Source organism: Poeciliopsis prolifica, unplaced genomic scaffold (assembly GCF_027474105.1).
Source record: "Poeciliopsis prolifica strain line A6 unplaced genomic scaffold, Auburn_PproV2 SCAFFOLD003, whole genome shotgun sequence".
Classification (NCBI taxonomy): domain Eukaryota; kingdom Metazoa; phylum Chordata; class Actinopteri; order Cyprinodontiformes; family Poeciliidae; genus Poeciliopsis; species Poeciliopsis prolifica.
In genome coordinates, this window is record NW_026562378.1 from 4,214,349 (window position 1) to 4,222,500 (window position 8,152).

The window sequence follows — 8,152 nt, forward strand, 5'->3', positions numbered from 1 at the left end:
TTCCTTCTTTCGTTGCTTCTTTCTTCGAGTCTGGATGTGAAGGTTTTTGCAGGCTTATGCTCCTGATTCTTGTTTTTATTAAAAAATCCGTCCAGACAAATGAAACCCAGAACGGTTCCAAGGCATCAAAAGCCCCAAATCAATACGACGTGCCGACGATGGGTGTGCTGTGTGTAAACCTTCGTTAACTGGTTTAATCTCATGCTGAGCTTGTTCTGACGATAAAGAAATCTCTCGTATCGTATTAATGTAATGAAAAAGAAGTTAACAAATTAAAATCATGCCTCTCAGGGGAGGCTGGTAATTCATCCTGTATCAGCCTCTATGCAGGATACAGGATTTGTTCCAGACCTGGAAGTTTGTTCCAGGTCTGGAACAAACTTCCAAAAAACAAAACGCAGAACAGCCGAAAGCCTGAGCTCCTTTAAATCGATTCTGAAACTCCACCTGTTCAGAGTCGCTTTTGAACCACAGTAATTGCAACTTTGACCAACATGTTTGATGAGTGTTGATGGTTTTAGTGATGCCAGTCGACAAAACGTCACGTTTATCACTGGTTTCTCCACTGTTTTTATGACTTCTTATGCTTGCGTTTCAGTGACGCCTTGTTCCTGAAATGTGCTACACAAACAAAACTCGACTGATTGACTGATTAATAGATTTAAGTTGCTCTATCCGGAAGTTCGCTGCTGTGGGATATCTTCGAAACAGAAGTCGTGTTTTGCAAAAAAAAGTCTCCGATGAACGAAGCCTTACCTGAGACAATAATGTCACCCAGATAAAGCAACACGGGCTCATAATAGCCACCGAGTGCTCTGGCTTCATTGTTGCGGAGCCGGTTTAAAGCTCAAGCACTAAGCTGCTGCTTCGGGCCTCCAGGCCAGCAGAAGACCCACAAGAGCATTTGATTCGTTTGAGAAGAAGAACCTCGATCTGGGAATGACGTCAGACCTGAACAGTTTCTTCAGAGAGACAATGTGAAGTTGTTCTTTGCTGCGGTACTCGCTACAATCTGCAGCACAGCATGATAACAATGCGTCACAGGCACAAACAGAGGCTGTGCAGAATGGCGGGGTGTTTTCACGCTGATGGTGCAGCTGACTCGGTTTGATCGGGGGCCAAAATTGTACGATTTTGTAGCGTTTTCAGCTGGTGTCGTTTACTTGTGCGACACGATCCAAACCCGTCGATAAGCCGGTGGTGGCGCAGCACACAGAACCGCTACAGGAAATGACACGTCAAACCCCTGAGCGCAACTTCCTTCTTCACAAACTGTGAACAAAAGTGGAGAGGCGTCAGATGTCAGAGGTTATAGGAGATGTTGTTGGTCTTTGGTAGAAGATCCTGGGTTTGCGCGTTTGCTTTGGTTGTGTTCACCCAAAATCCACTTCCTGCTTTTGGAGCAGAATCCAAACCAACCGAATCAAGACCCAGGTTTTTAGGTGGCCCAGAGTGCGCATCAGAGTTTGATTGCTAATTCTCACCTCTTCTAGCAAACTAGAAATTGATTCAAGTGGCTGGTGTGACTCCAAGAATCAGAGCTAATTAATGGTTTATCCTGGCAGCTTTTCTTTTCTATAACTGCCGGCCAAGTTGGAGACTACATTTGGATTTGCAACTGTCTTTCCCAGTCACAATTCTTGTTTTCCCCGTCAGGAGTTTGTAAAGTCTGATAACGAATAATCTTCATAACTTCATAATACTTTGTTTGTGCACTTTGTATCCACACACACAAAGCAATGAAAGCAAATCAGTCCACAATTAGCTTATGCAAGAGGAGTTAGAAGGCGAATAAGTGTTTAACACATTTATCCAGTAGTGAAGCTGGTCTCTACCTTTAGGGGTCGTTGGGTGAGAGGCGGCACACACCTTGGACAAGACGCCGGTCCATCACCAGGCAACGCAGAGACCCAAAGGACAAATAACAATGCACACACACACACACGCATACCTAGAGGCAGTTTAGAGGCCACTTAACCCAAAGGTTGGACTGTGGGAAGAAGTCAGGCATGCACAGAAAGAAAAACCCCAGGTTGAGATTCAAAGCCAGGATCTTCTTGTTGAGAAAGTTGACCTTCTGTAATACCCAAGAGGGGGAAGCACAGACATGGAAGATTCTACACCATAATGTTTCAATCTGCAAATGTTTTTTTTTTTCCCTTTTTTTCATATGGTTGGTTTCGGAGAATCGATCTGTCTCCAAATATGCTACATGCAAAAACGCCCAGAAGTTGGATTTTGGCCGTTATCTAACGATCTTATATTTCACTGACCTGTCCCGACCTTCTGCTTCAGCTTTAACAGGCTTTTTCTTCAACAGTGGAGTCTTGTGCAACGAGTGTTAACTTCCATCACTATTCAGTAAGTTTATACTAAACCAGCTGATGTTGCCTTGCAGATCGCAACAGGAATACTTCCGAAATAATAACAAGTTGTGTTTTCTGCATGTACACTTCCTTTTCTGAATGCCTCCAGATTCTACTACCTGTGTCATTATTCATGTCGTTATTTTTGCAGCAATTAGTTTTGATTTCTCTGCATAATCTGATCAGTGTTCAGTAGTTATTTTCCCCCCGGAGTTCTAAGTGAACATGAAGCTAATTTTGCTTATAGAGCCCCATGCCATCAGAAAATATGAACTGTGTGTGTGTGTGTGTGTGTGTGTACACACACACACACACACACACACACACACACACACACACACACACACACACACACACACACACACACACACACACACACACACCACTCCGGGTGGGATCCTAAAGATGTTAACAAAAAAAATAACAAAAACAAATCCTAGATAGAGAAAATCTCTATCAATAAACATAAAATCAAACTTCTTTACTCGCAGGAATTGGGGGCTGATACCAAGAAGCGCTGAGTCACTGCAGTTTGGCAGGCAGGCTCAGAGAGATTTCTGTTCTTCTCCCAGCTGGCTGCTGACACGTCACAGTGCGGCGGATTGCAGAGCGATATCAACAATGCCATCACCCGCAGCGCCGCGGAGCCGACCGTGTGATAAACACATGGCTCTGTGACGGGGTTCTCTGCCTCGGTGACAATCCTGAGCCGTTCGGGGAACAGCAGAATGAGCAAGTCCTGCACCTGCCTCTCGTCTCGGTCAGGAGAACAGCAGCAGCACGCTGACAGGAGGAGAAGAGGGTGAGAGGTCTGTATGAAACCCCCCCCAAAAATGAAATAAAAAAGGAATTTCCAAGGACAGGGGGAAGATGTTGTGAAATCATATTGCGCATGTGGCCAGCACAGCTGCAGAGGGAGTGAATCGCTCCATGTGTAACAGCATGAATCACTCAGAGTTCCTCAGAAGTCAGATCACACTTTCAGTTCTTTCTCACTCACACACACACACACACACATTTTCCTCCCTCCACTCCCCGCACTCTGTTTTTCATACCTCACCTTCCCAGTCGCAGGTGCAAGCGGTGAAGTAAGCGCACCAGAATTGGCCACATGTGCAGCATCTCCATGCACAGAGCAACACGCCTCACAATGAACAATGCCAGAGCCATCCAGAGTCTCCTCGTCAGCATGAGGTCATGTGGCGTTTTGTTTTTTTTGTTTTTTTCTTAACCCACACCGCTCACACACTTCCTCTTCTCGGCCCTGTCGCTGCGGCGCAGGTGGGCCGCCGGCTGCATTCCCGCTCTGTTGTTAAGTGACATCTCCTCTGTAGAAGCGTCCTCATCCTCAGCCAGGAAAAGCCGCATGACTCATCGGGTTCTTTACCTGATGCGTGGATCCTGTTCAGGGTTTCTGAACACGCTGCCCTGAAGAATGCCTCACTGAAGGCAAAGCAAAGAAATGTGACAATGTTCCAACAGATTATGGGACGGTTGGACTTTTTGTCAAGTGGAAACAAAACTGAGCTCACACCTTTGTTGCTTTTGCACATGACACAATTAATTCACTTCCCAGATCCGCGCTGAGTTGGCCTAAAAACAACAGAAAAAGGCCATTGGGTTGCTGGGAGGGTTTGATTGCAAACCTTTATCACATTAAAATATGTTGCATGTTGTGTTTGTAATGTGACCAAAAGTGGAAAAGTTCAAAGTTAGGCACTTTTTGCGACAATCTGTCTGAACGCTCACCGAAATTTTAGAGTCGTAACAAAAACAAAGGTGCATGGATGAATTTCACGAGTTTCGTTTGTGATTGAGCAATAACAACGGTGATTCAGAGTTAAATTCCATTTCAGTCAAACCCCCCTCACACACACACACACACACACACACAACCTGTGATGGCATGTGGGGAGCAGAAGCCGGAAAGGGCGTTGACGTCTTTATCTGTCAAAACCCAGGCCTTCTGATGCAAACGTGACAGCTTTCAAAATGTGTCTCTAATGGTAATTGAATAGCTAAATCCACCCAGAGTTGGGCGCGTAGAATGGCTTTGCCCTTCAGGGCAGCGGTGTCACCCCCGGCGTCCCTGAGGACCGGTGGGCGCTGCTCTGTGTGGTCCAGTCTCCCCTTTTCTTGTCTTCCTCCCCCCGAGAGGGGAGTGATGCTCCTTCATCTCCTTGATATCAGAAGTGCTGGAATGGAGAGAGAGAGAGAGAGAGAGAGAGAGAGAGAGAGAGAAAGCTGAAGGAAAGGGTGGGGGTCCCGGGTGGAGAGCCGAGGTCTCCGTAGTTGCCAAGCGAGCAGCATATGGGCAGCTCTCTGGTGTTACTGGGGCCGCAGGGCAGTTCCCAGAATTCACATGATAATGAAGCCCGGGGCCATTCATGGCGCTGGCCTAAAGCTGGGGCTAAGAGCTTTTGATAGCCCCCAGCAGCCTGTAGGCCTGCCCACCCCGGGCCCGGCCAGCTTTCCTGCCAGGCACAAACCACCTGTTTGATTTTCCCAGGGCCCTGCCACTGTGGAGGGAGAGAGGAGGGGAGGGAAGGAGAGCAAAGGAATGTCTCCCTCGTACTTTGTCACTGAGTGTGTACTTCCCATTCACTTCCTCTTTATAATCCCAAAGCCCGGCCCTCGCGTGCACGCACACGCATGCACGCGACATGTCCAACCTAGATGCACATGTGAACACACTCGCGCTGACCCAAGCACAAGCTCTTGTGCCCTTTGTTTAAAAACAAAACAAAAAACATAAAAACAATCCGAGAAGCAAGAAGAGCGAGGTTTAAAAGTAGGGCACCTTCTGCCGCGTCAAGATTCACACAAGCAGATTCCTGGCAGAGAGAAAAAGAAGCAGGACTCTTGTCTTAACTGTGCGTTCGTCTATTGGACGTGGGAACCAGAGGAGGATCATCTCTGGGCAGCCAAACGGAGACAGGGAGCCTGGCAGTATGGGGGGTGAAGGTGTGGGGGGGGGGGGGGGACTGCAGGAGGGATGCCAGGCCAAAGTTAGAGGTGTGTTGAACAGAGGGGGGATGAGAAGCCGACATACTGACGAGTGGGAACAACGATAAGGGATGAAGCTTATGGAGTTTGCAGGGGAGGTCAACGTACAGTATGCTTACAGGAAGGACACATTCCTTTGCCGTGAGAATGGCTGCTCGATGCTTATCAAACAACACAGGGACAGACAGGACAGATGGCCTGCAGCGACAGTACAGGAGAACAATAGTTCTGTCATTGAGGTGGGAAGATGGGGGTTGGGGGCAGTTTAGGCTAGCAGAATTTGGCTACGAGGCACAGAAAAATGGCATTTGCATATAAAATGCCGACTGAATGTGAGCTTTCTTCCCTGCAAAGATTCTCCGCCAGGACATTTCCTGTGCAAAGTCACGTGACGGGATCAACAGTAGCCAAGCACACACTCGCAGGTGCGCAGGTGTGATGTCGTGTGCTCTGCAGCCACTTCCAGTTCCCAGTGCAAAAAAGGCGGGGCAGCGTTCCTACAGTTTAACCTGAAATGCTGCCTTGCTGGGGGCTAAACACCTGCGCTGCACCGACAGGGTTTCAGAGAATGGATTGGGTGGGAGGCACAAGTTAGCTGCCTGCACCTTTACCTGAAAGGGTTTCTGGTTACCGCAGTGCCCCGTACGAGCTGCTGCTCTTTTGCAAACAATCCAGGTCAGGTGTATGGGGAGCGCAGGCATAGAAAAACATTACAATAACCTTCTCCTGTGACAAGAATGCCCACACCTACACCTGTTGCACCTGTGCCGCCGTATGTGGGAAGCCTGAAAAGATTCCCACACCCAAGTAAATTCACTTCCTCCATGGCTTTGACAAACAGAAACAACAAACAGGGGGGAGGAAGGAGAGGAGCTGGAGGACGCTCCGACCACAGCTGGGTCAGCAATGGGCTGTTGAGGTGGGACTCAGGCGTCAAGAGCATCGGGAGAAAGAAACAAAAACTCCCGGAGGCCCAAATAACTTGATTATACCAGCACCACAATCAAAACAAAAGTGGCAGCCCCAATCTGTTCACTGTCAATGGCGGCTCATTTGTCAAGCCCATCCAAGAGGTTGGTTCTCAGGCAACTCGCACAATGCCCGGTGACAAACAGGAGGACTCTCCTTTTTACCCCTGCCTGCCACCGGGAAGCCCATCTGAAGTATTAATCTTTTGGTGGAGGAGTGGAGGAGAGGGCTCAGCCTGGCCGGGCCATTGTCCCCAAGGCCTGGGCCCTCTGAATGGGGCTTTGTCAGCTCACCAGCTGCCACTGTCCACGCTCCATCTATGGACTTTGGCTCCCATGTCCCCCTGGCCGTGCTGACTGGACGCCTCTGTGCAGCTGTGGGGATGTGCGAATGTGTGTGCGTGATGGGACGGAGAGAGAGAGGTCAGGTGACGAGCCATTTGTCTCACAACACACCAGGGAAACACACAAATATGTGGCTTAACGCGGGCCTTACTTGTCATTTCAAAGCAGGGCGTTCAGGTTGCCAAGGAGTTCGAAGGACAACAGCATGAATGGCCGTTTTTGAGTTCGCCGTCATCCGGTAAACGTGACGATAAAGAAATTGCATGTGTAAAGAAATTCTGTTGTCGTTGAAGTTACTCGGTGGTTCTGGAATTTGTGACAACAACAAAAGGAATCTGATTACCTGTGCTGCACAGGAGTAAAACTAAGCAAAACAAAACAAAAAAATCCCCCAAAGATTTGCGTCCCTAATTATGCCCATCGAGCCTAACGATCACGCTGGAGGAGGAAATTAGAAATGGTGCGAGAACAGAAGAGCCTATTTATTTGTTCCCCATCTTCCTCTTGCAGCAGGGGGGCAGCTGGCCAACAGCAATCAGCTCTGTCCCCCGTAGGCATCCTCTGGCTACCAGCTGGGAACAGCTGGTCTCCCCTTCTGCTTCCAGCACAGCCAGGCCCTGCTGGAAGCCCTGCAAAGGAGCGAGCCTCATAGGCCTGTGACAAACAAGCAACATTCACTCAAAGACAGGGTGTGCTAACGAATAAGCCTCATTAGGCTTCATTTACAGCTCCTATGGAGGCGCACCAATTGTTGGGTTCAGGAGGTGAGGTAGAGCCAGTGGTTTCCTGGGGACAGCTGCGCGCCTCTCCAGGTTTAGTCTCCAGCTTCCCCGTCCGCATCACTGCAACCAGAGCGTGACGTTGATGGCAAACTGTTGCTATGTTTAAACAACCCGGCGGAGGGGGCGAGGTGGGGTTGTTAAATAGCTGCTAGTTGTGCAGGGGGTGAGGACCGCTGAACGGAAACAAGGCTCTGGCGTTATTAGATTTGCAACAAGGCGTAACACTGTCACCCATTGTGTCTCCCTCCACCCGTCTCCTCCCTCCTCCTCTCCCCGAGCCCCCCGAACACAGCGAGAAAACCGCAAGTCTTCCCTGATCGCCCTTCCCTTCACCCCCACCTCCATCTAGCACACACATGCACGTAAACATGCACACTCACCCTTCCCTCCATCACCCCCCAAACTAAAGCTCTCTCTCTCCAGGCAATTGCCACTGGAGTGGAAAGTATTCCAGAGCACAATGCCCGTGCTCTCAATGGGTGCTTTAGCATGCCACCAGTGTGCTGTCACCAGCAGATGGGGAGCTAATTAGAAGCCATTAAAGGGCTTTGATAATGTGTGTGGGAACCAGGCGGAGGGCGATGGCCACAGGGATGTGAAGGAGGGGTGAGGTTTGGGTCCAGAAGACGAGATACAGAGGGAACAAGCTGGCCAAGGACGAACGGCGGCGGACACCTGCGGGATT